We start from the raw sequence: 15,392 nt of genomic DNA, 5'->3' as shown, positions 1-15,392 counted from the left end.
TAAATTCCTGCTCTTGCTCAGCTGTTTTCCCTTGGCAAATTAGCTATCATATCAGGTATCGACCCTTTCAGGACAAGAAAACCAGAATAAATGCCGAGAGACATCTTACCTTCTCTAGTGTAGCATTTGGGGACACAGAGGAGGAGAAGTGTGCCTTACATAACTCAGAATGGCGGGGAGTGAAAAATCTTACAGAGAAGCCAAAAACTATTTTATACAATTCTACTTTGTAAAGGGGGATTCTTTTCCACATACAAAGAACCAAAAATACTCGTTTTGTCCTCCTTTTTTTTTTTTTTTTAAATGTATGTGCACTCACGGTTGCTAAGAATTAATACTGACAACATGATTTTTTCTAAATAATTCCTTGGGAAAGCACTTAAAGCCTCCATTTGTTATCCAAATGTAATGTGAGGACAAGAACAGAAGAATTATTTCATAAAGAAAATAATCAATGAATCATTTATCAGTTTTCCTGCCCTTTGTATAACAAATTGTAATTAGTATGATGTCTTTGTTGGCAAGTGCTTATCAGACAAAATGCAGTATAGAAGCAAAGGAAGATTCTGTAAAGAACTGTGTTGTTTTGAAGACCTAATTGTGATGTTATCTCTGGAATTTTAGTGATTACATTGTTAATTTTTGATCTGGTATCCTTAAGAGCAACAAGGTTATTAGCACCTACCTGGAGTTCTGAATGCCCACATTACATAACACAATCTTGGCATGGTGAACATTTGGAAATAAACATTTGCCTAAGATAGAAAAGAGATTCAGAAAGCTCTGATGGCCTTGGACAGGGCACAATTTTGAGAAATTGAATGTGGCAGAATAAAAAGAGGTTTTATCAAGCATCTTTCTAAAGTGCTTTCATACATTTTCTCTTTGGTAAAGAATGTACCACACCCCATCAAGAGCGTTAGAATGGCCTCTCAGACACTTCTTCTGAGACTCTTTGCTCTACTTTCCCCAAAGTTTGTTTTCACTCCAATAATTAATTTTTGAGTGCCTACTACCTGTGATACTTGTTGGAAAATCAAAGATAAATGGGGCCCAGTCTCTGCTTTCAAAGCACTCACACTGGCATCCAGTGGGAACACAGGCCTGTCAACAAATGGTTTCAGTATGATGTAACAAGCATACTGATGTGGCGATCATAGGGACAGGGATGGCAGAGGAGGGAGACTTACTCATTTGAAATAAGCCAGCTATGCACTAATGGAATCTCTGAGGATTACTAAGATTCCCACAGAGCCCATCACAAGTATCATGAGAAATACCCCAGGGTGGAAGGGGGCCCTCGTGCTGCACCTTCTCCCCTTATTTAATCAGCATGGAGCCCCTGGATTGGCTTTGAACATGGTTCTGAACAGGGCCTAGGGGTTAACTTTCAATGACTGCTGAAATCCAGTCAGATGACTATGTGATTTTAGTCGTGGCTCATGGAAATAAATATGCTTTTTTTAGGAATATAAACATAAAATTACTAACAAAAATGAAGCTATTTCTACATGTCCAGAACTATTTTTTTAATTAGAGAACTAGCAGTCTCATCAGTCAATATTACAAATATGATATTCCTTTATTTCCATCTGCAAACTGTTCATGAATAAACAGAAAAGAAGAATACACCTCATCTACCCAATTCTTTACAGGTTATGGCCTGCTCTTAGAAACATGTTTATCCCTTTTCTCAATACTATATTGACTTTCAATACCTTCTAAAGAACCAAAGATCTCTAATACACTCTTGTTCCTCTGTTTTCAGAGAATGTGTGTTACCAAATTTAAGTGTGTAATAAGTTATTCTTAATTACATTCGGATATTGTCTCCTCATAAAGGAAAACTAAATAACAATAGATAAACGGATGGATGAATGGATGCATAGATTAGTTAGCTAGCTAGGTGATACAATACATAGATGTAGATAGATAAATACATAGCCAATAGATAAAGCTGCTCCTTTGGGCTCTTTAACCTCTTCGATCAGCTTTCAATAAATTATAATACCACTTAATTAGCCTGAATGAGTACCTATTGCAACACTGATTCTTGAATTGATTTACGTGACCACTCAACAGATATGTCTAGATATATAAGAGAATGTAACACACCGTTCCTCATCTGTCTACAGCCTTTCCAGGGAGGTAATTGATCATAGTATAGTGTTACACTGCATCCCACATCCAGTTTTCCCTATTATTAGCATTTTACATGAATATTTTTCATTTGTCACATTGATATATTACATTATTATTAACCAAAGTTCAAACTTTATTGAAATTGTCTTAATTTTTCAAAAAAAGGAGAGATGTTTTGCCAGGTATGTCCTGCAGACCCTGGCCAAACAATAGATGAAAGGAGTACTCAGACACAGATATGCAGTGTAAGAGCAACTAGGGGACTGCCAAAGAGTGAGCAGTCTGGATAAGGTGGGGCTCCTTGCTTTTATTTAGTACAGACATAATGTCAAAAGCCTGAAGCCAACACAGTCTGTGGGTAATGAACATTATTGTTCCTCCTTTCAGGGAGCAGTCTCGTGCTGGCATGATCAAAGGTCGGTTCCTGGTTAATATAAGTAAACAATCCTGTTTACACTAAATTCACCTACACTTCCTTGTACCTCCTCCTCGCCCTCTGCTTCATGGTAAGAGAACAGCTACCTTCAGCTTATTCTCCCCAGAGCTATGCAGAGACTTCCGACCTTTCAGAAGATTTGCACCCTTTCCCTGTAATTTCTCCCCCCACTCTGACTGATCTCCTACAGTGTTTAACTGGGATTATATTCTAAGCTCAATCCATTGCACACTTAAAGTGTTCAGAAAACACTCAGAATAGTGGACAAGAATCATTTCAAGTCCCTAAAACCTCAAAGTCTTTAGCATATACGAACCTTCAGGTCTACATACTGATGTGTAATTTTCAATGCCCTGTCAATAGCTATAGATAACGTCATACATGCACACACATACACACACACACACAAGGCCATTTTGGATTTGATTTTTACATTGCAGTTAGATGTATAAAAGTGAAGTTATGATTTTAAACATTTGCATATTTCTTAATCTCTCTTTTTAAGGATATATAGATCTGCTCTGTCTTTTACCCTCCCCACCAAATAATGGTCCCCTTGACTTAGGGCAATGAGAGTGTCCTATAGTTGTTTATTATGAAAAAGTTGTTCTCAGGCCTGCAGACATGATTAGAACCAGCTGGGGAAATTGTTTTTGAGTAGCAGTGACTGAGGTTTACTCAGGGGATGCAGCTTTAATTGATCTGTGCAGTCCCCTCATCCCATCTTTTTATAAGCTCCCCAGGTGACTGTATGTATGGCCAAGGCTGGGAACCACTGCATTGGAAAATACAGAATTTATCTCTTTAATTCAGATCAGCATATGAAATGTGGACCTTGTGTATTAGCATGAAACCTGGAAGACTCCTAGAAAACTCTTCCAGGACCTCCTGCTTTAGCTTTGTTTCCCCTTTGCCACTCAGGCAGAATTAATTACTTCCTACCTGATAACGTATTCATGCCTCTTTTATATTACTTATGTGGAATTATAATTATTTTTTCAGTGCCTATCTCTCCAGTTAGACAGTCAGTTTATGAGGCTGAGATCATGTCTTGTTTATGTGAAATAGCCTCAGCTTTTAACACAATTCTGGCACATAGTAGTTGTTCCATAGGTATCCTAGAAAGGGAAGGTGAGCATAAATCAGAAAAAATATATAAAGTGTAGTTTAGTATTAACTGAAAAAAATCTCTTCTTGGACAAGCACTCACTTCTAACTACAGGAAATTTAACATAGACAAGTTTGTATTTTCTTATATTCTGATCTTCTTCAGAAATAATGGCAGCTATCAATCTTTTTAATTTAAAGAATTTAACCCAGCATCTCATTTTGGAAAATAAAGCAACATATATTGAGGTTGGGATTGCTAACAAGTGAATGGCTAGTTCTATTAAGCCATAATAACATTGAAATAATATCAGCCTGGGACTTTTCTCTACATTTCGTATTTCAGAACATTTGGAGTAACTGTTGCTATCAATGGATCATACACTTGACCAACTGGGATTGTCAGAGTTTCCACACACAAAGAGATGGATGGGATGCTATTAGTCTCTTTAGACCTGAATTCAATTTTGATTGAACATGTTTATACTGGTGAGCTTATAATTATCCTTGAGTTCATTTTAAGAGATGGTTTTAAAGGTTTCTTTTTTCCCTTCTCACTAACTACTGCTGTGTTTTCAGAGAGATTTACTAGTGTAAAAGATTTCTGAGGACATTAATAAAAGGGAAGAAAATCCATAGTTTAGTCTGAGTCTAAAAGCATAAACCAGAGGGAATGCCAGGCATCTTTCTACTGAGTAGCTTCCCCATTTATCAATGTTAGGAAGCCTGCTAATGACACTCCTATCCAGAACTTTTGGAGAGTAGGGAGAAACTAACAAAATAGCAGAGAACTGAGGAATTCTAATTTCACTAATTATTCATTTTGATTCATCTCACTTATTTACTCGGTAAATATATGTTGCTTGCTTACCATATATTTATTTCAGTAAATATATGTCGCTTGCTGGATCCTGGTAATGACAGTGGTGAGTTTCCTTCCCTTCTTAGTGGAATCTACAGCCACCTATAGCTTAAGATTCTCCCCCACACAGCCCAGACATACACACAATACTAAGATCTGAATGCCTGTGTCCCCCAAAACTCATAAGTTGAAATCCTAACCCCCAAAGTGATGTGAAGAATGTACCAAACCCTGTTCAGAGTTTTGGAATTGCCTCCCAGATACTTTATCTAGAGGCTGTTTGTTCTACTTCCCCAGAAGTTTTCCATTCCAGTATTTAATCATTGAGTGTTTCTGCTTGTGATACTTGTTGCAAAGTCAATGATAGTCAAAGAAGTTCTAAAATTGGTTACTTTGGACTTAACAAGCAAATGGACTCTAGGTGGCTTTTGAAAACCAAAAGTACTACTAAGTAGAGGGCTTCTGTTTCTTTATAGTGATTATATGAAGAGTAATGGGCGAAAAGCATCAAAGCTGGAACTGGAGCTCTGGGGTCTATACTGTTTCCACTGAATCATTCCTAATGTGAAGCTTTCACTCATGCTCTTGGCTTTGTCTGGGATGTCTCCTCTCCACCAGGCCCTGATTTCAGTCATCCAGGCTGAGCTTAATTACGTATAACTATCTTCATTTATTTAGGGCACTAAAACAAAAATAACAAAAATACTATAGACTGGGTGTCTTAAACACCAAAGGTTATTACTCACAGTTCTGCAAGCTGGGAATACCAAGATTAGGTTATCTGCAGATTCTCTGGTGAGGACCTGCTTCCTAGTTCACACAGAACCTTCTTGCTGTGCCTTTCCATGGCAGAAGGGGCAAGAGAGCTCCCTGGGGTCTCTTTTAGAAGGGCACTAATCCTATTCATGAGGGCTCCACTCTCATGGCCTAATCACCTCCCAAAGGGCCCAGCTCCAAATACCATCACAACAACATATGAATTTGTGGGAGATATAAATATTCAGCCTATAGCCATAACCAGATGCTTTTACAACCAACATGGTGAATTCTTCCTGACCAGGTGCCAGTCAGACTCCAGGAGAGCAGGGATCCCATGCACTCATGTACTTCTATCCATCTCACAGCCTCCATGGCTTTCAGAAGGTTGAGCTGCCCCCAGGTACCAAAGCAAGGACTGCAATATAGCTGAGAGATAGAAATGTTTTGCAAAATGTTGCTTACAGATTCAGAGCTTAAACTGATTTTGATCTCTTGGGAAAGAAATTAGAATTCTAATCTGATTTCAATCTTTCTGGATCAAAAAACCTTTTGTATCTATCTTTTTTCAATGATGGGAAAAAGTAAAATACCTTTCAAGCCTCCACTAATCCTTCTACTGATGTCTTCTATACTCATGATTCAAATGTGCCTTGTAGACAAGCACAGATCTTCACTGCTCACTTCTGCTGTAAATGCTTCACAAATTTAAAAAAATTGTAAGCCTCCATTAGGCAGAAAGAAAATGATTCTTTTCACTGTGTTTAAGAGTCTGATTAGGGCATTTCTTCAGTAGTACCAATGTCTACCATATGTTTCTTCCTAAATTTATATAAAACTAAATTTCTGACAAAAATATGTAAAATCTAAACATGTCTAACTAATTCTCACTGCATTTCTATGTTTTTCATGGAAAGAGAAAATAACGACGAAACTTAAGGGTATTAAAATACTTATTTTTCAAAAGTAATCTAATTTATTAATATTATTTGCTTTTTTTCATGGTTGTAGGTTCATTGTATTGCTTTTTTCTTACAGACATTTTGATAATTGTTGATTTTCATAAGTTTGATAGAAGAAATGCCATTAATACTTCTCATTTATTTTTCATTATCTGTTTGCATTAAAATAAATTATCTCTTGTAATTATCTTATGAATACAAATAATTGGAGTATTTATGTAAGATTTTGTGGGTTTTTTTTTTAGTTTTAGAGTATGAGCTTATTGTAAAGGAACTGTTAGAATAAACTTTTTTTATTGTACTTTAAGTTCTGGGGTACATATGCAGAACATGAAGGTTTGTTACATAGGTATATGTGTGGCATGGTGGTTTTCTGCACCTATCCATCCATCATCTAGGTTTTAAGCCCCACGTGCATTAGGTATTTGTCCCAATGCTCTCCCTCCCCTTGCACCCTACCCACCGACAGGCCCCAGTGTGTGATGTCCCCCTCCCTGTGTCCATGTGTTCTCATTGTTCAACTCCCCCTTATGAGGGAGAGCATGCAGTGTTTGGTTTTCTGTTCCTGTGAGATTAAACATTTCATGGTGAAAGGAGCAAAGTGCTGTGTCTACATGTGAAAAATCAAGTATAATTCAATCTAGATGGATGAAATACCTGGCATATCCAAGTAATTCTAATAAAATTAGTTGTTTGATTATTTTATTCCTCCCACTATTATATCTTTTGTGTGTGTGTGTAATGTTGCTTAGAAACTATAGATAAATACTTCCATTCTCCATCACAATTTATTGTTTTGAGTAATGCATATCAATGAGGTTATGATCATTAACACACAATTTTCAGAGTATACAATTTTATATCCTATGTGCTGTGTTTATTCTCTGCAGCTGGGAAACTGACCTAGTGAGAAGAAAAATAGGTAGACCTTAAAATCTATTGTAGAACAAAAGTTATTTTAAGATGGATGTTATGGACTGAATGTTTGTGTACCCTTAACATTCTTATACTAAAATCTTACCTCCCTACTGTGGTGGTATCAGGAGGTGAGGCCTTTGGGAGGTAATTAGGATTGGATGAGTTCATAAGAGTGAGGTCCTCACGATTGGGATTAGTGCCCCTAGAGTCATGAGAGAGCTTGCTTCCCCTCTCCGCTCTCTGCCGTGTGAGGATACAACAAGAGTCACAGTCTGTACACAGAAGAAGGCTCTCACCAGGACTCAACCATGCAGGCAACCTCATCTCAGTCTTCCAGCCTCCAGAACTGTGGGAAATGAGTTTCTGTTGTTTCCGAGTCACCCAGTTTATGGTATTTTATTATAGCAATCCAAATTGACTAAGAAAGTTAGACTAGTCTGGAAATGGGACCACCTTCACCTTTCCCAAGTGAAGAGTCAAATTTCAACTCCACCCCTATTATTCACTCCATCCAGCCTTCACTGAGTACTTACATTATTCTGGGGACTAGGGACACAAGAACTGATAAGACAGGTCCCTGCTCATTGTCCTCTGCCCATTCCCCTCCAAAAAAGTCTCGTATCTGAATGCATGCCAGTCTCCACCTCATCCAGTGTATAAATCTGTTCCAACTGTTCCTGTGGTTATTTCACTGTGCTGAGAGTGCATTGTGCTATGTCTTGAAGACATCTGTCTGGTACGTTTTAAAACATGTCAAGGTTATTATAAAATGAATGCATCAAAGCAATACTTTTGCCAGCTTTCAACTTATGAATATGGATTGGCTTTAATAACTGGATTAGGACACTGCTTCAGAAGCCATTTATCTAATGTATTTTTCCAAATGTTATTTCATCAAAAAATTTCCTGGAAATGAACAAGATATATTGAGGCCAAGATGCCACCTAAAAAGTATTCTCTTTTGGTGGGGCATGGTGACTCATGCCTGTAATCCCAACAGTTTGGGAGGCCGAGGTGGGTGGATGGCTTTAGCCCAGAGTTTGAGACCAGCCTGGGCAACATGGTGAGGTAAGACTCCATCTCTACAAAAATAAATAAATAAATACAAAAATTAGCCAGGCATGGTGGTGCTTGCCTGTAGTCCCAAATACTCAGGAGGTTAAGGTGAAAGGATCATTTGACCCGGGAGGTGGAGGTCTACAGTCAGCTGAGATCATGCCACTGCACTCCAGTCTGGGCTATAGAACGAGATTCTGTCAAAAACAAAGAAGGAAGGAAGGAAGGAAAGAAGGAAGGAGGGAGGGAGGGAAGGAAGGAAAGAAGGAAGGAAGGAAGAAAGGAAGGAAGGAAGGAAGGAAGGAAGGAAGGAAGGAAGGAAGGAAGGAAGGAAGGAAGGAAGTTAAGTATTCTGTTTCAGGAAAATAGCAAACTAAAGTTCACTAATTTTTGTTCTTTTTGCTCTTCCTTTTCTAGTATTTTTTAGAATGTAACTGGATAAATTAAATGAAATGAGTAATGTAATTTGATGGAAGTATGTAGTTATTTTCAAATGAATAAAGGAATTAGGACTTGGGTCTTGGTTTCAAAAAAGAGAAAATTAAAGGGTAAAAGCATATAAATCATTAGCTCCAGAAGTAAAATAATTTATTTTTCAAAGTTGAAAGAAAGGATTAAAGAAGAAGAAATTAAATTGAAGGATAAAGAAAGAAAATGTAAACCTATGGAACTCCTACCAAGTGCTGGCCTGAAGCTCAGTTCCAAGTTCTATGCTGTATTTCATTAACCCTCACAACAACCTCATGAGGTAGGGATAGTAATTCCCATTTACAATGGGTAAACAACTAGTCAGTGGCCAAGCTAGGGTTCAGATTTCTCAAGGGAAACTGTTTGGAATCCATGATCCAGAGACTAAGAAGGGGAAAGAAGCCTTTTGCACTGGAATGAGTAAGGAATGGAAAAGGAGATAAAGAGATTAGCACAGACAGTGCTGAATGTGACCAGTTGAAAGCAAGGAAAGGAGAGATTTCAAAGCAGTTAAGAGGAAGTCCAGCTAGAAGTAGACAGAGCAAAATCCAATACTGGGTCCTGGATGGCAAGGAAGGTATCCTTCTAACCAAATGAATGAAAACGTAGCAGATGCAGACAAGTTCAAGGAAGGAGGGGAAGACTGGGAGGAAGACATTTAGAGACTCTGAAATAGTCTCTAATGGCTTTGCAAAGTAAGGGATGAAATCACTGTGTGAGTGAGGGAGGATGTTAATGGGGCTTCAAGAATGAACAAAAGGATTTGACGAAACTGAGAGCCCTAACTACAGACAGCCCGGTTAAGGATTGCATGTACACATAGGAATGAGTGTCAGTGTGCAAGTCTGACAGGGTGGGTTCACCTGAGTTATGAATGGGGAATGTGTCAGTGAGGAGGCAGAACTGGTGACGTGGAGAGAGGAGAAAAGGGACAAGAATATGTGTGCATGCACACGCGTGTGTGTATGTGTGCATATGCGTGTGCCTGTGCATGTAGAAGATCGTGAGTGTGGGTGGGTGAAAAAAGTGTTCAAGTGGATCAGTCTCAGGAGGTACCAGGAAGGGGAATAGGAGTAGGAAAGGAAGAAAAGTAAGCCTGAGAACTCCCAAACCATTTTGTTTGTAAGCTGTTAGTACAGTATAATAATACTAAATAATAGATTTTAATTCTAAGTTGTAAGACAAAGAAAATATGCTCATTTAAAAAAAATCTTAAATTTGATAGCAAGTTAGGGATTGATTTCTTAAAAACAGCCCCCAAAGCACAAATGGTAGGATAAAAGATGGATGCATTTGATTACTTTTATTAATTTATTTTTAATTTTATTAATTAATTAATGTATTGGTTTTTATTTTTAAACATTTAACCAATGTGATTAATTGATTAATTTTAAGTTAAAATGTAATGTTTTTGAGATAAAAAGTAAGCACACAAGCCACAGTGGGAGGAGATAATTATAACACATACAAACAAGAGTAGCATAAAGCGCACCTAAAGAAAAAATCAAACAAAAGACAAACAATCCATTGGAAAAAATAGGCAATAACCTGAAGAGGCATTTCACAAAGAAGAAACATGAATAGCTAATAAACATGTGAAAAGATGATCAACTTCATTAGTAATCAGAGCAATGCAAATTCAAAGCAAAATTAAATATCATTTTACACCCACCAGATTGGCAAAAATTTTAGTCTGAAAATATAAGTACTACCGAAGACGAAGAGCAGCAGGAGCTGTTATATGCTGTCAATAGGAGTATAAATTGGTCCCAATGCCTTGGAAAACAATTTGGAATTACTTTGTACTTGAACATTTGCTTACCTTTCTACCTAACAATTCTACTCCTAGATATTTCCCTAGAGAAGCACTAGTACAGGTGTGTGAATGTGCAGAGAGGTAATGTTTGCAAAAGGAAAAAGAAAACTGGAATCATCTCAAATATCCATTGACAGAAGGATAGCTAAATAAATTGTTATGAATGCATAAATGGATTTTACTATGGTAGTAAAATAATGAATGAACTGCAGCCATAAGCATTAACAGAGATGGATCTCACAAACAAAATATTGAATGAAAACGACAGATCACAGGAATACATACAACATGATGCCATTTACGTAAAGGTGAAAAACTCACAAAACCAAATAATATTTTGTTCATGGACACATACATGTACAGTAAAATGACATTGAAAAAATATTGAGTAATCCAAAGACTAAAGTAACAATTACTTCTGCCAGGGAGACAGAGAACTGGAATGTGTCTGAATGGGCAATGCTCTGTGTCTTTTATTTACTTATTTTTAAATTTTTTTAGAGACAAAGCCTCACTCTGTCACCCAGGCTAGAGTGCAGCGGCACAGTCACAGCTCACTACAGCCTGGAACTCCTGGGCTCAGGCAGTACTTCCACCTCAGTCCCCTGATTAGCTGGGAATAAAGGCACGGCTGATCCTCTATTTCTTAAGCTTGGTGGTTTATTATTCTATGGGCCTATGAACACATTACCTATAGTCCTTCATATGTACGAAATATATGATGATAATAGCAAATGCAAATCAAGGCAAAAATTTAAAAGGAAATGAAAAGCCAAGTATACAGAAGAAAACTTGGTGTTGGTATAAAACATACACATTTAGTTTAAATATATAAATCTTGTGACTTTCACTCTGAACTACAAACAGAATGGGCTGGGCCTTGCAAAGCCACAGTCCTTTGAAAGAATGGTTGAATATTTGAAAAATGGGGAAAAAAATCAAGTTAGTGTTTCATTTTTGATAGGTAAGAAGTACTTTATTATAATGAATCTGTCAGTTTAACCTTTGTACATAAAGAACACAAGATTACCAAAAGAATGTAGTAATCTCTAGAATATGTTCTGTGAAACACCAGACATTAAATGTTCTGTAATCAAATGTATTCAGGAATGCTAGGTACTATACCCACTCTTAGAAATTCATAAGTAAGCACTTAATATGTCTGCTAGAGTATTTTTCCCAACTTGAAAACTCAAATATTAATGAAAACTTAAGTATTCTCTATGAGAGATGTAGAGAGTCTATAAATGAAATCTCTTGCAAGGTCTAAGATATCCTACATCAATGACATCTGACAATGTTCATCTCATTCTTTGGCTCTTTCCCCTCTGCTCACGCTTCAAATGTTATTGTTCCTTAGGCTCATTCCTGTTCCTCTTCTCTTCTCAATCTCTTTTCCTTCTCTGCAATCTATAATCTGATCATTTCAAGATCTCTCTATTCAGACCTGACTTTTCCAGACTCATATTCTAAATTTATGTTGGAATTTCTCAAGCTATGATCCCACAGACATCTCAGATTTAACACATCCAAACCAGACTCTGTTACTTCACATCCTAAAATAACTTGGTCTCTGGATTCTCCATTTTAATCATGGTGTCACCATCCCATCTAGTTTTCAAATTAGAAATCACTTCAATTGGACTCTTGCATCTTCTTGCATTTATTTTGTCATTTTTCAGGAGTGTTCCTTGGCTTAAAGATTAGAGGTCTTTATTTTCTCCAATCCTTTGTCACATCTTAGTCTCCAGTTTTATTATGTCTTAATTGGGCCATTCTGTCACCAATATTTCCCATATGCAGTTCATAATTCACATAGTATTATCATAAGCATCTAATCATATTATTTCCTGTTAACATGAAATAATATGTTCTGTTATTTTTCCTGTATGGAAAACCTCCAGAGACTCCATACAGGTGATAGACAGCGTGTTAAGGTGATAGACAGTACAATGTGTTAGGTGATACATGGAGGGCCAACAGATTTTTGGTAGTTTAGAAAAGGAAGTGACCATCAGGTGTTGATAGAAGATGATATTTCTGGGTATTAAAGTATGACTAAGAGTTTGCTTGTTGGATGAAGAGGGACAGAGACAGCTGCAGAGTCTTGACAATTTCTCTTTGTCTCTGCCTCTGAACTAGTGATGAATTGACTATAGAAAGTCTTGATTATCATAAGGGCCAGTGCTATCATAACCCTAAACTTTGTGCACAATAGAAAAAGATGATTCTGCAAAAGAAACGATCATCAGAGCAAACAGACAACCTATAAAATGGGAGAAAATGTTTGCAATCTTTCCATCTGGCAAAGGGCTGATATCCAGTCTACAAGGAACTTAAACAAATTTACAAGAAAAAAAAAACCCATTAAAAAGTGAACAAAGGGCTGGATGCGGTGGCTCACACCTGTAATCTCAGCACTTTCAGAGGCCAAGGCGGATGGATCACCTGAGGTCACGAGTTCGAGACCAGCCTGGCCAAAGTGACGAAACCCCTTTGCTACTAAAAATACAAAAGTTAGCTGGGCATGGTGATGGATGCCTGTAATCCCAGCTACTCAGGAGGCTGAGGCAGGAGAATCGCTTGAACCCAAGTGGTGGAGGTTGCAGTGAGTCGAGATTGTGCCACTGCACTCCAGCCTGGATGACAGAGTGAGACTCCATCTCAAAAAAAAAAAAAAAAAAAAAAAAGTGGGCAAAGGACATGAACAGACATTTCTCAAAGGAAGACTTTTATGTGACCAAAAAGCATGTAAAAAACAGCTCAACATCACTGATCATTAGAGAAATGCAAATTAAAAACACAATGAGATACCACTATCTCATGCCAGTCAGAGGGGCAATTATTAAAACATCAAGAAACAACAGATGCTAGCGAGGCTGTGAAGAAATAGGAATGCTTTCATACTGTTGTTGGGAATGTAACTTAGTTCAACCATTGTGGAAGACAGTGGGTGATTCCTCGAAGACCTAGAACCAGAAATGCCATCTGACCCAGCAATCCCATTACTGGGTATATACCCAAATAAATATAAACCATTCTTTATAAAGATAGAGATATGCATATGTTCATTGCAGCACTATTCACAATAGCAAAGACATGGAATCAGCTCAAATGCTCATCAATGACAGACTGGATAAGCAAAATGTGGTGGATATATACCATGGAATACTACACAGCCATAAAAAGGAACAATATCATGTCCCTTGCAAGGACATGAAGGGGGCTGGAAGCCATTATCCTCAGCAGACTAATGCAGGAACAGAAAACCAAATACCACATGTTCTCACTTATAAGTGGGAGCTGAACAATGAGGACATGGACAAAGGGAGGGAAACAACCCATATTGGGGCCTCCTGTTGGAGGGTGGAGGAGGAGGAGGGAGAGCATCAGGAAAAATAGCTAACACATGCTGGGCTTAATACCTAGGTGATGGGTTGGTAGGTACAGTAAACCACCATGACACATGTTTACCTATGTAACAAACCTGCATGTCCTGCACATGTACCCTAGAACTTAAAGTAAAATAAAATGAGTAAAGAAAAAAAGAAAAAAAGAAAAGGAGATCCTTCTAGGTGGGGTATTACTAAAAGGCAACGAAAAGAAAAAATGTGTTTCTCTATACTTAACAATTCTGGACACCAAATGTATGGGTTTCCCCCCCCCCCCCATGCCAACCAATTCTCTGACACCAGCTGGGTCTACTACAACTCAATTCAGTTCTGACACTAACTAACCAGAGTTAGCATAGACCACACAGGTAAAGGCCTCAGTCCCACAAGACTGCCCTACATTTCAAACGCCAGTTGCAAACCTGGGCATCTCATAATTTCTGACCAACCAGCAGTAAATCAGGGGTGCTTACCATTTCCTCCTTGGGTTGGATAATTTGCTAGAATGGCTCACAGCATTTAGGAAAGCAGTGTATTTACCATTGCTGGTTTATTATAAAGGATACAACTCAGGAACAGCCAAATGTAAGAGATCCAAAGGGCAAAGGATGTGAGAAGGAGAGCTGCATGCCCTCTCCAGGTCCACTACCATTCCAGAACTTTCACATGTTCACCAACCCAGCCCAGAAGTTCTTGGAACACCATTGTTTAGGGGTTTTATGGTGGTTCCATTCTGTAGGTAGAATTGATTAAATAAATGGCCATTGATGGTTGAGCTCAATCTTGAGCTCCTCTCCTATCCCCTTATGTTGGGGGATGAGACTGAAAATTCCAATCCTCTAATCATATGATTGGTTTCCCTGGCAACTAGCCCTATCCTGAAGCTGTCTAGGGAGCCCACCCACCAGTCATTCATATTACTCTGGAGATTCCAAGGGTCTTAGAAGCGCTGTGTCAGAAACTAGGGACTAAGGCCAAAAACTATAACAAAAGATGTTCCTATCATCCCTATGACTCAGGAAATTACAAGAATTTTAGGACCTCTGTGCCAGTGATTTGGAATAAAGATCAAATGTTTATTTCTTAGTACATCACAATATCATAGTATTTCTTCCTCTGGGTTGATGCAGACAGAACCAAGGTGCAAGTCTTATACAAGGAGGATTTCAGGCCCCACACACTTCCAGCCTCTACCCACCCCTAGCCCAGTACCTGTGTGTAGGAGACACGCTACACAGCCATAACCTGCAGCTCTGATTCTGACTTAACAGTCCTGTATGTTATATGGCCCATGATTGCCCCAACCAAATGTAGCATTTGCAGCTCTTATCTTTTGCAGCTATACTATCCTTGGCAGCCAGCCTGCTGCTAGGTGACAGTTTCTCTTAAACTACTGAGATGAGCCAATCAGTCCACACAAATGGGAGTTTTCATAGGTCTGTGACAGACTCCAACTAAAATGTGGTTTTCTACCCAA

The 15,392-nt window shown here is 38.2% G+C and overlaps 1 protein-coding gene across 4 annotated transcripts in view; it reads left to right on the top strand.

Annotated features, from left to right (window-relative positions):
* ST6GALNAC3 (ST6 N-acetylgalactosaminide alpha-2,6-sialyltransferase 3) overlaps positions 1–15,392 on the top strand; it is a 555,034-nt gene that overhangs the window by 516,855 nt on the left and 22,787 nt on the right. The gene's annotated exons all lie outside the window — the stretch shown is intronic.

Source organism: Macaca fascicularis, chromosome 1 (genome assembly GCF_037993035.2).
Source record: "Macaca fascicularis isolate 582-1 chromosome 1, T2T-MFA8v1.1".
Lineage (NCBI taxonomy): Eukaryota > Metazoa > Chordata > Mammalia > Primates > Cercopithecidae > Macaca > Macaca fascicularis.
This window is presented reverse-complemented; position numbering and strand designations above follow the sequence as displayed.